The 22,498-nt window shown below is 40.8% G+C and overlaps 1 protein-coding gene across 1 annotated transcript in view; it reads right to left on the bottom strand.

Moving 5' to 3' along the window:
• Nucleotides 1-22,498, bottom strand: part of B3gnt2 (UDP-GlcNAc:betaGal beta-1,3-N-acetylglucosaminyltransferase 2) — a 185,182-nt gene that overhangs the window by 58,493 nt on the left and 104,191 nt on the right. The window lies entirely within an intron of this gene.

The following is a 22,498-nucleotide window of genomic DNA, read 5'->3' as shown; positions in this document are numbered from 1 at the left end:
GGAAGCCTCGTAACTGCACAGGCCCACTGTGTGGAACTGGGAGGGCATAGTCACAGGATGTAGCAAGGATTCTGCTCTGAAAAACCTTGGCTAATTGTAAGCTGAGATAACTGAGCAGGTCATCACCCTTCAGCTGCTCTACTTCTGAAAGTGGCCATAGCACCAGTGTTGAAGGAGACACAGAAGCATGTGAAACAACCAGTGGTTTATCCCAGTGCCTCAAACCAGGCCCAATCACCCACAGAATTTACTAATCTCTTGGATTGTGTTAATGTTGCCACCTGACTTCCCAGATTCTGCCTTATTAGCCTTTTCAAACACTTTGTCATTAGGATGATTTCTCAGATGTTGTAGCACCTTTGAGTGTGGTTCCTGCCATCTCAGGCAAAGGGCAAATATTTCAGGTGGAAGAACTGAACGGTTAAGTAATAAACAAACTGTAAAAAATACTCAATCTCTGTGTTCCAAAACCTGAATCTCAGAGTAAAATCCCCAGTGTGTTTAATCAGACCATAGCTTTCTCAATTTTAGCACTATTAGCATTTTGGTCCGGATAATTTTTGTTGGGAGTGCCACCCTCTCCATTATACACTGTTTAGCAGCACTCTAGTCCTCTAATCATGGGACAGCAGTAGGAGCCACCAGGAACTAAAATGACTACCAAGGTCACCAGATGTTCAATTGAGGACCAGTGGGGCGGGTCCCTGAGGTGGTTGGGTAGAGTAAGTGGTGAAATCTGAAACCCAGGTGCACCAAAAAAGTCAGCGAGTGCATTAGCTTAAAACAGATGAAATCTGTCCTTAAAACTGGGCATTGTAGTGTTTGCCTAGGAGCAGAATTACTGAGTCATACAGTAACTCTATGTGTGTGATTTTGAGGAACTGCCAAACTGTTTTTTCAAGGTAGCTGTTCCATTTTATTAACCACCAGAAATGTTTCTCAATTTCTCTATATTCAGTCTAGTACTTACTGTCTGGCTTTTTGATTTTAGCCATCTACCTCATAGCTTTGATTTGCATTTCTCTAATGACTACAGTGTGTCCCTGCAAAGTCACAGTTCAGTTTGCAGCCTGTCATTTGCCGATTTTTATTTAGAAACTAATAATTGGTCACAGAAATCCCCGCAATTTTTACAGACTCTGCAAATAACCTCTGCATCTCAGGCAGAGGTGCTAGCATGCCTGCAAGATAACAGGGTGCTGTACCATGTACGGTTGTCTCCAGTGTTCTTGATTTTATTCTTAAAGTTGTAAGATCCCTAAGATGACACCAAATGGCCTGCACCAAGGCTTTATTAATACAGTATTTTATTAAATTACATAGTTGCAGGAGACATAGCATATTTAGGGTTTAAATAGGAGTTTATGGGCATTTTTCTGACCATATCTGAAATCCTTGGTTTTTGACAATTGCAGATGCTCTAGAAATGTAACCTCCACAAATTTTGGGGTTCCACTATATCTTTTTACCTCTCTTGGAGCATTTGTGTATCTTCTTTGGACAAAGATAAATGTAATCATTATGTACTATAATATAAATAAATTGCTAGTTTGCATATTTAAATTTTAAAAGAAATTGTCAAGCTGGTTTGCAGGATAGCTGTGCCATCTTACATTCCCTCCTACAGTGTATGTGTGATTTGGTTTCTTTCTGCACAAAAGTAGAGTTTCTATTATTTGTAGGAAGGTTGTACGGGGTGGGGGTGGGGGTGGTCTTTATGCACTGATCTCTCACAAAAGGCAAAGAGTAAAGGAGTTTGTTAGAGCCTCAACCGTCATAGAATCTCCCTGTTCTGACTGAGACTTGGCACATTTTCTTGAATGAGTGTTTCCTCATTTGCTGTATGCCTTTATGACAATTCCTAGTCTTTATTTTTTTTATTTTATGTTTTATTTTTTCTTTTATCAGTACCAGGGATCGAATTCAACAATCACATGCTTGCAAGGCAGGCACTTGTGCTACTGAGCTAAATCCTCTGGAGCTGAGTGGTAGCACAGGCCTATAATCCTAGCTATTCAGGGTACTGCGCCATGAGTATCACAAATCCAAACCCCGCCTAGCAATTTAGACACAACTGTGAAAGTCCCAGCCCTTCAAACTTTTTGTTTGTGTGTTTATTTTAAGAACCTGGATCTTACTGTGTTGCCCAGGCTGGAGTGCTGTGGGCATTCCCAGGTGTGATTCCACTACTGATTAGTAAGTGCCGCTTAGTGGTCACCAGCTCCTGGGCAGCCACAGGGAAACTCTACTACAGTTACAGTAGGCATAAAATAGGGTCTGATTGGTTTGCAAAGAAATATCCTCAGGAAGCTGGTGATACACATAAGTTACCACAGAGGTGGTTAGAGAACCTGTCTATATACCTACTACTCATGGACTACCATGGCATCTGGTGGGGTTCGAGGGTAGTTGTAGCTCTGACAAAGAGGATCCTTCTCCCAGGAGAAAGCCCAGTTTGCACTAATGATAGTATTGAGTTTAACCTAAAATAGACGAGCAGACTGGGGTCTTCCCAAGATCACCTAGAAAGGCCTGTTAAAAATCATGTAGAATCTACTTGATAACAGCATCAACCTAGAAGATCTGACCTAAGCTCAGACCAGGAAACTAAGACCCAAATGGAGTGAAGCATACTTAATTTCTAACAGTCTTCTTCTTCTTTTTCTTCTTCTTCTTCTTCTTCTTTTTTGGCAGAATGAATATAATAGCAAGGAAAATAAGAGAAATGACAGGGGCACTGGCAAAGACTCAAAAATTGTCCTCTACCTGGGATAGCATCTTGGAAACATCTTGCAGGGACTCTGTCCTAGACTCTCATTATTCCTTCAGAACAACTTCAAAGGATCGTAGAGGTGATGGAGTAAAAGGACATCACAACAACCTGCAATAGCAAATCTGCCCAGAGAATGGAGAGGTGTTATGGCTTGTATTATTTATTTATTTATTTATTTTTGAGATAGGGTCTCACTGTACAGTGCAAACTAGCCTTGAACTCACTTTGTAGCCTGAGCTGGTCTGGAACTTGCAATGATCCTCCTGCCTCAGTCTCCCAAGTGTTGAGATCACAGGCATGCACCCCCATGCCCAACTCTACGGTTTGTATTTAGATATCCTTCCAAAACCTCAAATGATCATAGGTGGGATTTTTCAGAGGTAACTGGATCTAGAGCATGTGGTGCTGGAATTAAGGATGTGATGCTGGGACTGATTCATGGTGTGATGTCAGGATCAAGGGTGTGAGTGGGGTGGATAGAATATGTGGGACGGAAAGAGGGTTGTCATTGTTGCCTGCCACTTGCTGCATTGCTGCCTTCCTGCCTTCTGCCACCATGAACTTGTTTCTCCTCTGCAATGCCTCTCTGCTATGCCACCCTGCCTTGGAGCCAAGTCAACTATGGACTAAAACTTCTACAAACTGTGAGCTAAATAAATCTTTTCTCCTTTAATCTTAGGTGATGAGTATTTTGTCTTAGCAACAAGAAATATAACTAAGGCAAGAGGTATGTATAGTAGGACAGTTGTAGGCAGGGAGTGAGGAAGCCAGTTCCAATGCTGGAATTCCCACTGTTATCTTCTATTTTGGGAAGAGTTATCTGTCATACCGAGGGGCATCTCATGCATCACATTATAGCATCAGCAGGGTTTTCTACCCAGGTCAGGTCTGGCCAAGTCAGGCAGGTCCACAGCTGCATGAGGCTGGGACTACTCACTGGTAAAGGAAACACAAGTCAGATGCCAGGGTCTCACAGAGCTGGCCCTCTGCATGCTCAGAACCTACTTCTAAGGGGAGCTAAATGGTCATTTTACAGCCAGAATCAACTCTACTCTTTGAAGAGGTTTGGGTCACTAACAACTGTAACCATAGAACAGATACAAAACTCACCAGTACAAACCATGGTATGTTCTGGGCTTCCAGGATATCTCCCCATTTCCCTCCTCAGCACAATTAAGGAGATGCAGAGGATGCAGCAGTGTGTACTTCAGCCGAGAGGCTGAAGTAGAAAAATAACTTGAGCCCAAGAGTTTAAGGCCAGTAGTGACAACACATCAAGACCTGGTCTCTAAAAACTAAACAAAGATTTGAATCAAAAGCAAAGTGTTGGCTGGGGGTTTAGCTCAGTGGCATAAGTGCCTGCCTGGCAAGTGTGAAGTCATGAGTTCAATCTCTGGTACCAAAAAAAAAAAAAAAGCAAAGTGTTTAAAAGTGATCAGGTATGGTGGTTCATGCCTATAATCCCAGCACTTGGAAGACTGAGATAGGAGGATTGTTGCAAGTTCAAGACCAACCTGAACCACACAGCGAGAACTTGTATCAAAAAAACAAACAAAAAGAGTAATAATAAAGAATTTAAAAGTGATTCTCTCTGTGGTAGACTAACAGGTGAGAGGGGCAGGATTGGAGAATGGAAGAAATAGTTATCTCAGTCTTCTTTGTGGGGTGTGTGTGTGTGTGTGTGTGTGTGTGTGTGTGTGTGTGTGTTACTAGAGATTAAATCCAGGGCCTTTCAAATGGTAGACAAGCATTCTACCATTGAGGTACACCTCCAGCCCCTGATTTCTTTTCTCCTCTTTGTACTATGAAAAATTTCAAATCCATAGAAAAGTTGGAAAGCATGTATAATGAAATGTCATCAAAAGAAGTATCCATGGGCCGGGCATTTGGCTCAGCAATCTAAGCACCTGCCTGACAAGTGAGAGGTTGTGAGTTCAATTCCCAGTACCAAAAACAAGCAAGCAAGCAAACAAACAAAAAGTATCCAAGGTCCAGAGTTTAGCTCATCAGCACAAGCACCTGCCTGGCAAGCACAAGGCCATGAGTTCAATCTCTGGTACAAAAAAAAAGTGGCCATGAGTTCAATCTCCGATACACACACACACACATATCCATAAAAATAAATTGATAAATTAGGCTTCATTATAATCAAAAGCTTCAGCTTTGGGGGAGTACAAGGACTAAACCTAGGGTGTTGTACATGCTAGGCAAGAGGTCTACACACCCTAGCCATAGTCCCAGCCATAGCTGCTGCTGCTTAGAAAACACTATTAACACCAGGCAGGTGATGCACACCTGTAGCCTCAGCACTCAGGAGGCTGCCAGGATTGCTGGGAGTTAAAGCCAGACTGGGCTACATAGTCTCTGTCTCAGAAAAACAATACAAACAACAACAGTAACAAAGATGCTGTTAAGAAAAAGAAAAAAGCAAGCCACAGATTAAGAAAAAGATCAAAAACATAAATCTGATAACGAACTTACATCGAAAATACACACACATCTCGCAATATCCAACAAGAACCCAAACAACAGAAAAAATGGGGAAAAAAGAATCAGTCATTATAGCACGATTGTAAACCCAGCACTCAAAGAGGCTAAGCAAAGAGGATTGCAAATTCAAATTTGAGCAACACAAGACTGTCTTAAAAAAAAACAAAAAAACAAAAAAAAACCTCAGGGCAAGGGAGAGATTTGATTAGCTACTTCACCAAACAAGATAACAACACTTTTATAAAAAGAAGCTGAGTCAAGCATAGTGGTGCACACCCATACTCCTAGCATTTGGGAAACTGAGGCAAGGGGATTGCTTTGAGTTTGAGAGCAGCCTGGGCTATAAAGTAAATTCAAGGCCAGTCTAAACTATATAATGAGATCCTGTCTCAAAAATAAATAAATATCCAAGTGTGGTGGCCCATGCCTATAATCTGGGCACTCAGGAGGCTGAGATGGGGGACTACTGCTACTTTGAGGCCAGCCTGGACTACAAAGTGAGTTGAAGGCCAGCCTGCACTGCTTAAGGAGACACTGTCTCAAAAACCTAAACAAACAGAAGCTTAAAATCATAAATTATTAAGGCAATGCAAATTAAAACCACAAGGAGATATCATACATATGTAGCCATTAAAATGGCTATCATCAGAAAAGCTGACAATACTCAGTGTTAGTGAGTATGTGGAGAACTGTGCTTTTCATGTATTCCTACTGGGAATGGAAAGTGCTTTGGGAAACAGTTTGGGGGTTAAATATAATTCCAGTACTCAATGCTTACCCAAAGAAGTTGAAAATTTGTGTTCACATGAAAACCCATATACAGCCAGGTGTGATGGTGCATACCTGTAAACTGAGCCCTGGGATGCTGAGGCCAAAGGATCACCACGAGTTCGAGGCCAGCCCAGGCTATGTGGTAAGGCCAGCCTAAAACTACATAGGGAGACCCTGTCTTAAAAGTAAACAGCCAAACAAAACTCCACATACAAATATTTATAGTGGTTTTGTTGATAATTGCCTAAGTATCTGTCAGATGATAAATGGATAAACAGTCAAATAATACTAGAGAGCAATACTACCAGACTCCCATTTATATGAGATGCTGGAAAACACAAAATAATAGGGATGGAGAAACATCTCTGGTGCCAAGGGTTAGGGGAGGGTGGGATGACTACAAAGAAAAAGAGAGAATTGGGGGGGGGGGGTGGAACATCCTGGGTCTTTATTATCTTGGTAATTATATGACTGTATATATTTGTCAGTTTTAATAGTAGTGCTGGGTATAGCTCAGTGTTGCAGGGAACACGCCACAAGCACAGGGTTGAGGAGACTCACTACCTTTTCATAAAACTATACTTCAGTGAGTACATTTTTACTCCATTAAGTTATACTTCAATAACTATGAACTCTCCCAACCCAAAAGCAAAACAAATCTTCTGTCAGGCTCAACAGCTATTCATATTTGACCATATGCTTTGTGTGCTTTTGACTGAATCACTTAAGTTTCAGACATCAGAGTACTTTATCATACACTTCTTAAGAATAAGGACATTTTTCTTCATTAGATATTTATGAATAGTAATAATATTATCAATTATCTAATTTACAACCCATACTCCAAATTTTCTAGTTATTTTAAAATGCCTTTCAAGCTGGGAGTGGAGACACATGCCTGTAATCCCATCATTTGGGAGGCTGAAGCAGGAGGGTTGCTGGGAATTCGAGGCAAGCCTGAATTATATATTGCGTTCAAGGAAAGCCAACCTGAACTGCATAGTGAAACCTCTCAGGATCTATAGGTAGAAGTTCTTGTGGGTTTCCTTAAGATTTGAGTAACATAAAAAGATGCAGACACCAAGAAGAGCTTGTGACCATGGCTTTCCTCATGATAGTCCACCCTGTGTCTTCCAGGGTATACTTTTATCTTGCCTTTTTCTTTTACTCAGCTCAAGCTTCCGGTGCAGGGCCAGTTTCCTCCCCACTCTTCTTTTACATTTTAAAATAAACTTTGTCTCTTGCATTTTGTGTTTCATTCAATTCTTTGTTCAAAATGAGAACTTGGGATACAACTCCAGAAAGAGGCAAGCAACCCAAAACTGGATAATGCTTAATGAACGGGCCGCTTTTAGAAGGAGCTCCCTGCTACGAGAGGACATCAGGAGATGAGCAATAGAAAGTTCACCAGTGGGCAAAGAGATGTTCACCATCCCTTGTGAGTGGGCCACAAAAGGAAACTCGGAGGGTCTGAGCGGCTGGCCTGGGAGAGCAAGAGCTAACCCGAGGCCTAAAGAGTGATTGTGCCAGTGGAGAGCAGCACAGAGAGGATGGGAAGTCGGGGTGGGCAAGTTGCTAGTGTTAAATCTGTGCAACAACTTAACTTGGGAAAACTGCAAAGTATTCTTGCCGAATTAATAAAGATCCTATGCTTGACTTCTGGTTTGTGGGAAATACTGGGAATAGAGGAATTTTAGATCACACTGACTTGAATTAAAAACCCTAACTAGAGAAAGTCCTGTTCAGAATCATAACTAGACTATTTTCCTGCCAGTGATCTAAGCTGTCATCTAAAAGAACTGTGGATCCTGGGGAAAGAAAGATGCCTTGTTAAAGTTTTTTATTCCATTCTACTTTCCCATATATTGAGATTAAACGGCTCAACCCATTTTCCACTAGAATAACTAATACAGATAGTACAGTAAGGCACTAAGGAATCACTCCTCTCCCGATCTGAGCATGGGCCGTGCCTTAGGGCTAACTTCTCTGACCTTTATCCTAAGACCCAGTACCTACAGGCAGAGATGGGGCTGGGGGTATAGCTCAGTGGGACAGCACCTGCCTGGCAAGTGTGAGCTTGTGAGGTTGTGAGGTTGTGAGTTTGATCCCTGGTACCAATAAACAAACATATAAATAAATAAATGAATGTAAAACCTACAGGCAGAGATAAAAATCATAAAGACTCCTGGAAAATTCCCAGTATTGCAAACTAGGATACATATGTGCTAGACCTGCCAGCATAACCTGTAATGGCCTTGCTTTACTTGAAGCCTATTAAAGGTTGATGGGTTATGGTCTGTATCTCCTACATCCAATGATAAGACAGTGCATTATGAGAAGGCACATGTGCAGTAGACATAGCTGACAGGATTCAGTGTCTGTCAATCACATTGTCAATCATGCTCTGAAAGAACCAATGGCAGGTGCCCTCGGCCCAGTACAACTTGTCAAATCCTCAAGTGAACATATTTAGTACTCTTGCCATTTTCTTTTCTATTGGTTGCATGAGCCCGCTTGCTCTGAATGGTACTACTGCTTAATTAAACTTCATTAAACTTAGCTGTTTTTTCCTTACTGTTGTTTTCCACATCTAATTTTTTTTTCTTTTATTGGTACTGGAGATTGAACTCACGACCTCATGCTTGCCAGGCAGATGCTTATGCCGTTAACAGCTACATCTAGTCCCTGGCTACATGTAGTCCCTGGCTACATCTAATTCTTTATTTGACATGCACAAGAATTTGGAAATCTGTACTGATACCCCATTACCCATGGTAAAACTACTGTTATTGCTTCTAATAAAAATCAGAATATGAGCTAGGGATTTAGTTCAGGTGGCATAAGCACCCATCTGGCAAGCATGACATTGTGAGCTTGGTTCCCAGTACCAAAAGAAAAAAATGCGCCAGGTGTGGTGGCACATATTTCTAATACCAGCACTAAGGAGGCTTAAGCAGGATTCCCATGAGTTTGAGGCCAACCTGAGCTACATAGTAAGGTCAAGGCCAGCCTGAACTATGTAGCAAGATCCTGTCTCAAAAACCAAAAGGAAGAAAGAAATCTAAAAACAAAAAAATTATTTTCAGAATTTAAGAAATTAAGCTGCAAGGAGCAGAATCAGAATCCAGTCCAAAGTTGCTGACTCCAAAGCTCCTATATTTATCACACAACACAGTTCCCAGTAACAATAGTCGTGGTACCTAAACAAGGCAAAAGTAAGAGAAAGTCTTTATTATTATCATTGAAACCTGGAATTGAACTCAGGACCTTGCACTTGCCAGGCAGGCACTGTGCTGCTGAGCTATATCCCTGGTGAAAGTCTTTATTATAAGGTAAGTTCAAAGAAGAAACAGACATAGAAGTGGTGCCAGCAGGAGATTCATTGGTCAGTATGATCTGATGATTTTTAGTTGCCTGAACAGGAAGTCAAGCGACAGTAGCTAGAATTTCCCATCCTCATCTTCCGTCAAGGACAGAAAATGATTGTGCAAGAGATAAGAAGTAAAATCAGTGGGCACCTTTGGGGGAAGGCACAGTGGGATATGAAAGAAAAATGGCCCTAGGGAAAGGGAGAGTGAGAAGGAACAGGAAGGAGAGGGTGGTCTGCTGGCTGCAGTTCAGTCCTGCAGTGCGGTGGCCACTAGACTCCCTTACTCATGGCTGAACTCGGAGCCGAGCAGCTTACAGAAGCTGCTCAAATCTCTGTCTTCTTGTTTGGTCAGAATACGGTGTCGGAGCCTGACTCACTGTCCTCCAGGATTCGGTGTTTTCCTTAACAGACAACTGGAATGGCTAGGAATTGTGGAATGTGACAGGCTTCTAGTAAGTTTCAGTAATGTTAGGCATAGTGCTGGGTGCTTTGAATTTATTCATTATTTCTAATCTTCTCAAGAACCCACCCTAAAAGTTCACTCACAGCTGTTTACCTAGCACTGCAAGCCAATGTTAAAAGAGAAACTTAGCCACATTACAATTTTAAGGGGTTTACTTGAACAGTGATTCATGAAACAGGAAAACCACAGTGACAAAACTTTAATGAGGCATCTGCAGAAGCCAGACAAGATATTTGATTGGTTGAAGTAGAAAGTCCCTAGTTAGAGGTTGGGCTTCTTGGTTGGTAAAGTCTCTAGTTAGAGGTTAGTTGGCAGGTTTTGATTGGTTATGCTTGAATTTTGTTTTCTTAGCCTATGACTATTCATCCTGAGTTAGGTTTTGATTTACTGACAAGAGGACCCTAAGGCACTGGAGCCATCTTGGCCAGATAACCTGTAAATTATGATGCAATCAGAAAATTTTTAGTTGTGCCTCACTGACACAATCACACTAGCCAATGCTTCACAAACTTTGTAAGAATCAACTTTTAAAATTGCCAATCCACCACAGACTGATAATTTGATAAGATACAAATGCAAATGGCATGCAAAAGATACGCTCAAAAATATTTTTCATTCTTGAGGCATACTCTGCTATAGATGTTTCTAAGCAATTTTGAGCTTTTACTGATCCTATTACAGACAACACTAGAATAGAGTTCCTAGACAGGAGGGCACATCTGAATCATCTCCAGAGATTATCCCGAATCTGTGTGCCTACCCTCCAGCCCAGATGCTGACTCAGTAGGCTTGGCATGTCTAATAGATCCTCCTCAGGAGACCTGATGTTTGTCCTTGGTTAAGAATTACTCACTGCTGCAACATATGTACTATCAGAGCTTCTGTCCCTCTTGGTGCAAGCGTAGAGAATCGAGGTGACCTGTCAGAACTCACTAAACCAGTGAGTGACTGGACAAGAAGTTGAAGATCGGGAGATCAGGAGTAGAATGCCAGGGAATTCAGGAGTGATTCAAGAATTGTACTCTCTAATATCTGCATCACTATCTGATGCTATTGCAAATAACTTTTCAGCTTAAAAACTTTCATGTTTGATTCAGTTCAAGGGTGAAATCTGTGCAGCAAATCAGAAGCAGTCAAAGCTACAGTTTGCAGTTAATCACTTCCATATAAAATGACACTTACGTTTGTTTCCTCCTACACAGTTCTGCTTTTGTAACAACTGGTCACCACTGTCAGGGATGCTTGAGCACACCTGTAATCCCAGCACTCAGGAGCAGAGGCAGAAGGTTCGCTGTGAGTTTAAGGTCAGCCTGGGCTACTTAGTGAGTTTAAGGCCAGCCTGAACTACTTAGAAACATCCTCTCTCAAAACAAACACATACACAAACAAACAAACAAAGAACAGGCCCCCTATTATAATCTGTATATGACAGATTCTTGGAATAGTCTACAGCACAGAAAAACTCTGCATCTATTAACTCATGCCAGAGGGTAGCAAGAAGGTATAAAAGCTGGTCCTTTTAAGGGAGAAACAACCTGGGTAGAAAAACCACTCCACCTTTTAAGATCAGAGCCAACAATGAGAGACAGGGAGATAAGGGGAGAAGCCTTACAGAAAAAGTCACTTAAGAACACAGTGAGCTGGGGGCACAGATCAGTGCTGCGCTTGCATAGCGTGTGTGAGGAGGCCCTAAATTCAACTCCCAGCTCTGAAAAACAAAATAAAACAAAGCAAAAACAAAAGCACAAGCCTCAGTGAGAACAAGAAGCACTGATGCACAGTATCCCTCATGCAGAAAATCCAGCAATCTAAGTGGCCCCAAAAGAACCGGAATCAAAAAGATGCCTGTAGAATTAATGACAAGCAGGCCAACTGGGTCAAAATACAATTTATTTCCCTCGCTACTTCTAGTAATTACTTTTTATTATCACTGGTGTGTGTGTGCGTGTTGAAATGACCTCATTGCAAGGTTAAATGAATACAAAGTTAGAGGTATACAATTTCAATCTCTTTGTTTTGGTTTTTTGGGTTTTTTTTTGAGATAGGGTCTCACTATGCAGTTTAGGCTGGCTTCAAACTCATGGTGATCTGCTGCCTTTGGCCCCTGAGTGCTGGCATGACAGACATGTGCCACCACACCTGGCTTAGTCCCAGTTCTTGATGGGTAGGTTCATAGATGGGGCACTTAATCCAATTTCATGTGCTAGTACAGACAACTTTTTTGCTGTTGCTGCTACTGGGAATTAAACCTGGCCCTAAGAGTGTTAGGCTAGTTCTCTACCACTGCTCTAGCTCCCTAACCATTTTTTATTTTGAGACAAGGTCTTGCTTAAATCGCCTATGGTGAGCGCAAACTTAAGATCCTCCTGCCTCAGGATCCTGAATAAGTGGGATTAATGATGTGTGCAGCCATGCCCCAGCTAGACTAAAAACATCTCGGACTGCATCCGAAATGCCTACAAACCAATAAAAGACAAATAATAGAGGCAAAAAAACATTTCACAAGGAGAAAAAATAGCAAAAGATGTGAAATGATGTTTATATTTACTGGCTGACTGGGAAAATGATTAAAAGGAATTTATGACTTACCATATTGGCAAAAACGTGTAATACAGTATTATCAAACATTAATAAAAGTAAAGGGAAACTGATACTTTTACACACTCCTTGTGATATATAAATAGGTGAGTTACTTTAGAAGGCCTTTTGCTAATGCTTGCATCACAAGTTACATCCCATTCATACGGGCCATTTCATCCCTGTTTCCAAGAGCTGTTTGTGCATTAGTGTAATATTAGTAGCTTGAAACTGGACATGCTGGGATAATCCACACCATGGAAATCTGCAGTGCTACAAATCTGCCTCTGCTAACATCTCCTCCTTTTTTGAAGACTTGTTAAATATTACCACTCCACAAATATCCCATAATATTAGCATACTATATTTTGGACCAGAAATGTCCCCCAAAGACCCACATGTTAAAGTCTTGGTCTCTAGCTTGGTGCTATTGAGGGACAATAAAATCTTAAGGTGCCAGGCATGGTGGTGCATGCCAGTAATCCCACCACTTGGGAGGCTGTGGCAGGAAGATTGCCACAAGTTTTGAGTTCAAGGATAGCCTGAAATGCATATCAAGACCCTGTCTCAGAAAAAAATCTCTAAGAAGTGGAGTTTATGGGGAGGAAGTTGTATTTTGGGGCAATGCCCTTCAAAGGGATTATGACCCCAGTGTATTAGTCAATTTTCTGTTTCTGTGACAAAATACCTAAGATAATCAACCCCTAAGGAGGAAAGGATTGTTTTGGCTTAGGGCTTTAGAGGTCTTATGTTGGAGATGACTATGAAGTGGCTCTGAGCACTATTTAAAATTAACTAATTGGCTTTCTATGTTTATCTGTCAGTCTGTCCCAGGCCAAAGCTCCTTGTCTGGCGACCGGAGCTGATTCATGTAAGTGAACCTCTATGAAACACTGGTCCTGGCCGAGGCCTCTAGTGGCCTGTGATGCCAGAGATACCTCAAAAGTCCAGATAAGGCCACAGCTGAGGACACGTTGGCTCCAGCACTAATTAAGTAGCTAGAGACTGCCGCTGCAGGCATCTCACTCCTGCAGGCTCACCCCCACCACAAGCGTCATCATGAGCTAAGATGGTTCTCCTCGATGGGCACCATTTACTACTTGGAGAAGTCTTTGAAGTGACTCCCAAGGTCCTGCTCATTTCCTGTGCTTCCCTCGGTATCTCTGCTCTTTGTTTGAAAACTTAATGAACACAGCCCAGAGAAGCTCTTTGTCCTAGCCCTCATCTCAGCCCAAAGAGTCAAGAACTCTGCAGAGGGTTTTGATCCTCCTGGAGCCTTACAATCATACCACTTGTCTCTTTTTTTAAGCCTTCACCGTACACTCGTTTGGGAGATTGGGGATCTAGGCCAGGTCCCCCATAGTCTTAGTCCCTGGCTGCTTAACCCTGTGGTGAAGTAGAACATCAGACTGGAAGCACATAGCAGCCTGGCCAGATAACCTGAACATTATGAGCAAGTTCACTCCAGGGCAGCTGGAAAGAGAAAAAGACAGGAAGGCACTGGTGTCTGAAAATTCCCTGCATGGGATACCTACAACAACTTAATTTTTTTCTAGTAGGCTAAATCTCCTAAAGGTTCCACGGGCTGGGGGCCAAGCCTTCAACACATGGGCTTTTGGTGGACGTTCAGTATCCAAACTATGGTACCTCGTCTCTTCCTTTTATCTCTCTTTCAAACCCTGCCATGAGGTCAACAGGCTTCCTCTATCACACATTTCTGTCATAATATGTGCTATGTACCACCACGGGACCAAGCACACAGCAAATTAGTCATGGACCAAAATCTCTAAAGCTGTGACACAAAACAGGCTTTCCCTCTTTATAGGTTGATTAGCTCACATATTACAGTAGTGGAAAGCGGCCTAGCACAAAACAATTCTTGATTTGTAGTATACCCAGACAGGGAAGCATGTACAAGAATGTTCACTGTACCACTGTTTGCTACGGTGGAAAACTACAGACAACCTAAAAACTCATTCTTCAGAGAACACAAACGCAAACAATTTGAACCTATTGTGTCTATGGAATACAATGCAGCAGATGAAATTCATAGCATAAATTTATATGGTTAGGAAAAGCTTTACCAATTTTAGCAGTAGCTAAAATTGGGAGTTAACTGACAAAAGACAAATCAACAGGAGAAAAAAGGTACCATGCATGCAGGAAAACTCTAAGGAAAGGAACTCCCAAAACAGCCAGAAGTAAACAACAACAAAAACAGCATAATAAATGTCAAGGAATTTAGGGTCCAAATGAGGCTTCTTTACATACATTTTTGGAATATCCTGGTACCCAACATCAGCTGCCATCCTGGCTGGAAATTTCCCTGGGGAGGGGTCATCGGGGCCGCTGACTCTAGCAGAGCACTGTTTTCTCCCAGAAAAAAGTTTAGATAAAACTGATTTCTGAATTCTCTGTATGTCAAATGTTTCTACTTTTGAGTGTTTTTCTTTCTTTTTTTTTTTTTAATTTAAGAGGAAAAAGAGAAAAACACAAAACAAACCAAAGCGGTGTAAGGGTACACGTAATACAGAACTACAAAAACAAAACAAAACAACAACAACAACAAAAAAAACCATAACAGTAAGAAATCACCTGTTAGTAGATTACATATTATCATCTTGAAAATAGTTCCTCAAATCACAGTATCAAAGAATACAAGGTGGACATTCAAATAGGGAGACTGCAAACAGCTGTGTTCAATGATCCAAAAACATTGATATAGTCAGCTATTTAATACCCCTAAACACACTTGCTGTTATATCCGTTAGAGCTCTTTTTCTTTTTCCCTCTCTTTTTTACAACAAAATTTACACATTTTGGATTTTATTACTCCTTAGTGCTTATTACTTTTTTGGGGGGGAGAGAATACAGTCAAATATGGCAAAACAAAGCTGTCAGTCAATACCAAGGATAGACATAGCACATGGTGTAGAACAGAGTACAAGTTTATCAACAATGGTTATCAACGTTGTCCCTTGTTTCCTTAAAAAGAATTGTCTATCTTATTAGATATTATAAAGTTGGACAAAACAGTAGAGAACAAGACCAATAAAACTTAGGCATTGTAAACATTACAGGACTTCCAGAGAAGACAATAGTCAAACCAGAATGGGTATCTTAGTGAATCTTACTGTCTTCAAAGTAGTTGCTTATGTCTTCAAACTTGATACTATCATATTGAATGGAACAGAGTCTAATCAGTCAAAACAAGATCATGGGAGTACTACAGGACTTCAAAACAAGTTAATAGGAAATCAAAAAGAGTTACTATTTATATATCCTAATTTTTTTAATTTTTTCTTTAATTAAGACAAACATAAGAAATGACTAAATAATTTTTTTAAAACAATAAGGGGGAAATTGAGATAAAACAGGACATAACAATATAACAATAGAGGTCACAGCATGACTGTTTCAACAACCTAGTACTTCACCACCATATAACCTGACTTAATAGTAGTTACCATAGTGTCTTTTTCCTTGAAATATTTGGATAAAATTTCATATACTCTAGCTTCAAATATTTTCATATCAAGAAGGCCAGAATAAAGCCTTTCTAATTAATGAGTGAAAACTTTATAAGGCTCCAAGGCCACCTAATGGGGAATCATGATTACCACATATTTTTATATATTTGAATCATTACTTACATTAGAGAAACTATTCGGTATTCACACATGCGAGATTGATTTATTTCACTTATGAGTATGGTCTCAAGCTGGGCCCATTTATTGATAAATATCTCAATGTGATCCTTCTTTATAGCTGAATAATACTCCATTGTATAGAAATACCACAACTTTTTTATCCATTCCTCAGTTGATGGACACTTGGGTTGTTTCCAAGATCTGGCGATTACAAATTGTGCTGCTATAAACATAGGTGCACATATATCACTGTGATATGATGCTTTCAGTTCTTCTGGGAATATGCCTAGAAGGGGAATAGCTGGAATAAATGGGATTTCCAGTCCCAACTTTTTGAGAAATCTCCAGACAGATCTCCACAAAGGCTGTACCAGTCTACACTCCCACCAGCAGTGCAGGAGAGTTCCTTTTTCCCCACAGCCTCTCCAGCATTTGTTGTCGGTTTTCTTGATCCTGGCCATTCTTTCAGGAGTGAGATGGTATCTCAGTGTGGTTTTAATTTGCATTTCTCTAATGACCAATGATGATGAGCATTTTTTCATGTATTTATTTGCCATTTGCATTTCTTCATCTGAGAATTGCGTATTCATCTCAGATGCCCATTTTTGGATTGGATCTTTGAATTTTGGAGGTCTGAGTTTCTTTAATTCTTTGTATGTTTTAGACAAGAGGCCCTTGTCTGAGAGAGAGTTCACTAAAATCTTTTCCCAGTTTGTGGGTTTTCTTTTCACTATGCTGGAGATTTCTTTTGACGTGCAGAAACTTTTTAATAAGAAGTGGTCCCAGTTATTGATTCTGGGAAGTATTTCCCTTGTGGTTTGAGTCCTGTTCATGAATTCTCTACCTACTCCTATGTCTCCAAGGTTTCTACCCAATTTGTCTTCCAATAGATTTAGTGTTTCTGTTTTAATATTCAGATCTTTGACCCATTTAGATTTTAATTTAGTACATGGTGATAGACATGGGTCTAGCTTTAGTTTTCGGCAAATGGAGAGCCAGTTTTTCCAGCACCATTTATTAAAGAGACTGTCGTTCTTCCAGTGAACCTTCTTGGCTCCTTTATCAAAAATAAGGTGGTTGAGTGTGTTCGTAGTTGTGGTTGTATCTTCTAATCTATTCCACTGATCTTCGGCTCTGTTTTGATTCCAATACCATGTTGATTTTACTACTGTTGCTTTGTAGTATAACTTCAAGTCAGGGATTGTGATGCCTCCTGCTTTGTCTTTGCTGCTTAGAATTGCCTTTGCGATTCTAGGTCTCTTCTGGTTCCAGATGAAATTTAGGAGTGATTTCTCTAGATCTATAAGGTATGTTGATGGTATTTCTATTGGGATTGCATTGAATCTGTATAACAGTTTTGGGAGAATGGCCATTTTCACAATGTTTGTTCTTCCTATCCATGAGCAAGGGATGTCTTTCCATTTTCTGAGATCATCTTCAATTTCCTTTTTCAGTGTATTATAGTTTTCACTGTATAAGTCTTTCACTTCTTTCATAAGAGTAATTCCTAAATATTTCATATTTTTGCTTGCTAATGTGAATAGTCCAGTTTCTCTTATTTCCCTCTCTGTGATTTTGTTGTTCGTGTATAGGAATGCTATTGATTTCTGAGTATTGATTTTGTATCCAGCCACATTACTGAATTTATTTATTGTATCTAAGAGTATTTCAATGGAGTTTAGGGGGTCTTCTATGTAGAGTATCATGTCATCTGTTTTTCCATGCCAGTTTGCTGGGTTGTCTGTTTTTTTTGTTTGTTTGTTTTTTTGTTTTTTTTTTTTCCTGTTGTTTTTGTTTTGTCAAATGCAGAAAATCTTAAGACATACTGCTGGGGGACCAAACCAACTTGCAAGACAGGACACAGATTACTGCATTTAACTTACAGAAACATTGAAAACAATACTGTAAACATGAGCAGAACTGGAGCTATGGATCACTCCTAGGAACCCTGGCAATAAATGCCGGAGGGTCAGCTGCTTGGCCTTCCTCCTAAGGTTCACTACCCAGAGGCAGAGTTAAGAATAACAATAACAACAACAGAATAACAAAGGCCGCTGGAAAATTCTAAAATCCTAGACCACAGTGCCTAAGAGTCAGACCTGTTAGCATGACCTATGAAAATCTTTCTTAACTTGAAGCTTATTAAAGGTTCATACATATGGACTGCATCTCATACATCTGATAATAAGTGAGTGAATTATAAGAAAGCAGATGTGTGGCAGGTACAGCTGACAGGACTCAGTACCTGTCAATCACATGGTCAGTCATGCTCTGAAAGACCCAGTGGGAAGTGTCTTATGCCCAGCACAACATTTTAGATTCCTTAACTGAACATATTCAGAACTCATGATAATTGCTTTTCTGCCTCCTCATTCTTCGCTTATCTTACATCTCATGTCTTACTTTTTCTTGTTGCCAAAAGTTAGAGGAGGCAAAGTTTATTGCAGCTCACAGTTTGTAGAGGTTTCAGCTCAAAGTTGGCAGGCTCCAACACAGAGTGGCATGGCAGAGAGGCATCACAGAGGAGAAATAGTCCATGGCAAAGCAGGGCAAACAGAAGCCAGCCAGCAGCAAAGTGGCAAGCAGCAGCTGGCTATAGCAGTCCTCTTTCTTTTTCATATGTTTTATCCAACTACACACCCTTAGGATGGGTTGCACTCACACCCAGTGAGCCTTCCCATTATCTACACCTAGAATGATGCTAAACCAATCAGTGGACTTACTGATTAATCACACACCCTTGATCCCAGTGTCACACACCCTACATCCAGGCATCTCTGACAAATTGCACCTATGACTGCTTGAGGCTCTGGGGGAACATCTAGACAAAAGCCATAACATCACCTAATTAAACTTCATTAAAATTTGCTGTTTCTTCCTTACCATTATGTGCCATGTCTTTGTTCAGTGCATACGAGAACCTGGAAACCTGTCCCAGGACCCATGGTGACAGGAATATATGTAAGCAGGAAAATTATACAAAACCTGAAAGGAGATACTCACATAGACAGGGCTACTCTGTCCTAAATCTTTTTATTTTTTGGTGATACTAGGGATTGAATCAAGAGCCCTTACATTGAGGAACATTTCCAGCCTGTTTGTTTGTTTGTTTGTTTGGTTTGTTTGTTTGTACTGGGGATCAAACTCATGGCCTTGTGGTTAGCAGGCAAGCGCTTGAGCCATAGGGTTAAATCCTTGACCCTCATACTGTTTTTATTTTTAAAGATGAAATCTTACTAACTTGCTGAATTCCCCATGCGTAGTTCAAACTTGCTATCCTCCTGCTTCAGCCTCCCTCAGTACTGAGATTACAAACATGCACTACTCTGCCCAGCTTCTGATCTCAATCTTACATTGCCAGCTTGACCTAGCTAAATTTCAACCCCATCCTAATCTTGTTTATCTTTAGGACAGAATGCCTCTAAGCCAAATGTTTCTCTTTAAAGGGAGGCCAGCCTACCTCAAATGGCTGGATCTAAGATGGCAGCCCTACTGACACACAGCGGCTAACGTCGTCATAATCCTGTAGCCAAATGAAACCCCCCACCCAGCTCAGTGACAGTTGCCAGTTGCTATGAGGACCAATGAACAAAATCATAAAGGAGCAAAAGGAGTTCACCCCTGAATTATCAGAATAACTCTGTCCGTCCCCAGAAAACACACGAATATTCCTGCCCTCAATTAGCCTGCCCCATTGCTCGTTTCTTTCACTCTGTACTTGCAACCCTCTAATCCCTGACAGGTGAGGAAGCTGATTTTTGGGTGTATCTCCCACTTCTCTTTTTCTTGGCTGAGAACAAAAATATCTTTCACTGCTGCTTGTTTGGTCCTCTGTTGCATTACTGATGTCACAATTTCACGAGGGAGAAAAAGAGTCAGTTTAGAAATAGCAATTGGCAACAATAGCAGCCATTACTGCTGGGGAAGAAGAAGCCAGGACTAATGGTATTGGTCAAAGGGGACTTTGGCTTCAGTTATAAAGTTTAAATTTTTTAAAAGATAAGATATGCATGTATCATTTGTATAAAGTCCAAATCAAAACAAAATAATTCCTGGAAGACAGAATGCCCATATGATTCTAATACAATTTGAAACAACCAGCTGAAGAAACAATTCCCTTCCATCTATTTAATTTCTTTTTTATATATACTAGGAATCAAACTCAGGACCTTGTGCTTGCCAGGCAGGGGCTTGTGCCGCTGAGTCATATCCCTAGCCACATCCATTTAATTTTAAATAGCACCCTAGGGCCGCCATTCCTTCTTCCACTGTCCGAAGTGAAGTAAAAAATAAAATAACAGCTCAGGAGAAAACCAGGTGTGGTGCAGCATGGCTGCAATCCCATCACCCAAGAGTCTGAGGTAGGGGCTGGGGATTTAGCTCAGCGGCATAAGCGCCTGCCTTGCAAGCAGGCAGCTGTGAGTTCGATCCCCAGTACCGATTAAAAACGAAAACGACCAAAAAAAAAAAAAAAAGAGTCCGAGGTAGGAGGAGTGAGTTCAAGGCCAGCCTGGACCACACAGCCAATTCTAGGTCAGCCTGAACTGCAAAGTGAGACCCTGTCTCAAAAATAAAATAAAATAAAATAAAATAAAATAACTCTTGAGCTGGATATATGGTTCAGTGGCACAGTGCCTGACTGGCAAGCATGAAGTCCTGAGCTCAATTCCCAGTATCCCCCTCATAAAAAAAGTCCCCCAAAATACTCAGATCTCTGATGCTCTAGGAGAGCATGTACATGCCGCATCTCCTAACCTGACTTTTAGTTACTATCACTGTACTCCAAGCTCATTAAAGGCTTATAAATATGTGCTATATGTCATGCATGTATTTAAGATCAGAGTGACTTCTGAGACAAGCAGAGTCCCTGAGATGGCACAGCATCCTGTCAGTCATCCTTGTCAATCATTAACTAGATGGGGCTGGGGATTTAGCTCAGCAGCATAAGCACCTGCCTTGCAAGCAGGCAGTCATGAGTTCAATCACGGGTACCAATAAAAAAAAAAAATCATTAACTAGAGATTCATGGTGAGGCACCTGGGTTGAGGTACATGTCCTTTAAATTCCAAAAGTCTGATTTGTTGGGGGACTGAAGTGTGCTGTGATATGGGCAGTGCTTTTGCTTTCCAGTCACTTTCACTCACATCCCACTTTTCTGTTTGTTCTATATCTTTTGTTGGCAGAGATTTGCCCTCAGCACAACTTCTTTATCTTCAAAAAAATGTCACTGCTTTTTACTTGCCGTTTGGATTGTATGCTTGCAATTCTCTGCTTGTCATATAAAAGAGCCTGGAATATATCTGCTAACTTCATCACACAGTAACACACACAAAAGGCAAAAGAAGAAGAAGAAGGATGGGGAGGAGGGAAAAGAGGAGGAGGAGAAAGAAGGAAGGACGGAAGGAAGAATATCCCTAGGTTATGAGCTCCTGGAAGGGGAAGCACCTTATATGTAGAGTATAATCAGAATATAATCCATATAGCAGCCCTATATTTCTTCTCCAGAGGATTCTGGAAACCAGGGTATCCAGCTAGATTTAAGAGCCTTAAAAGCCCCTAAAAAAATACTAGTAAGATTATGATACTCCTCCCTCTTCTACATTTTTTAACTCAAAAGCCAATTCTACAAAATTCTTAATTTTTCCTGTTATGACTATAGTAAAGTTTTTGGTATTTGAATTTTTTTTTTGTATTTGAAATTTTTAATTTCTCAAAAAGTTTTTGGTTTTTCTAGAGGCACAGGCTTAATTCTGACTTTCTGGATCATTTAACACCTGGAAATATACGGATGAGAAATGGCACCAGCAATGGTCAGCCAGTCCCTCTGTGAGAAGGATAAAGGAATGAAAGGAAAAGGGAGTTTAATCATTACTAGCTTCTTCAAACCAGTGTCTCACCAGCCACGTACACAGTTAACTGGCTAAATTTCCAGGTACAAAACTGGGCATGGCACTTGAGCCGGGAAGAATGGCACAGGCTGTGGTTACTATAGTAACCACTTCTTTCTGCAGGCTCACTCAAAGCAGCCAGGACTTGCTGGATCTTGCCCTTCCTGCAGTGGGTCCAGAGCTCCTGCCCTGCGAGGCTGTAAATTGATTCTCTCAGGATTGAGTCCCCAGGTAGGAGATTTCTCCAGCACTTCTGGGACCTTCAGAGACAAATTCTCTTAGCTTTTTCTTCAACTTTTCCTGTTGTATGTACAAGGAAACAGAAGAGTACACTTTGTGAAAATTTTGCATCACTTTTCCCTATTTATTGAAATACATTTGGGAGTTGGGAGGAAAAAAAGAAATATATTCACAATCATGATGGAAAGGGCAGCTTTTCTTATCTATTTTAGCAAACAAACTGGGTCATCCTGATAACTGTCCCATACATGTGTCTAGCTCCAGAGTATCCCGTTA

Source organism: Cavia porcellus, unplaced genomic scaffold (genome assembly GCF_034190915.1).
Source record: "Cavia porcellus strain 051 isolate PalLab524CR breed Dunkin Hartley unplaced genomic scaffold, mCavPor4.1 scaffold_18, whole genome shotgun sequence".
NCBI classification, from domain to species: Eukaryota; Metazoa; Chordata; class Mammalia; order Rodentia; family Caviidae; genus Cavia; species Cavia porcellus.
Note: the sequence above shows the minus strand (reverse complement) of the source record. Positions and strands in the feature narration are given on the sequence as shown.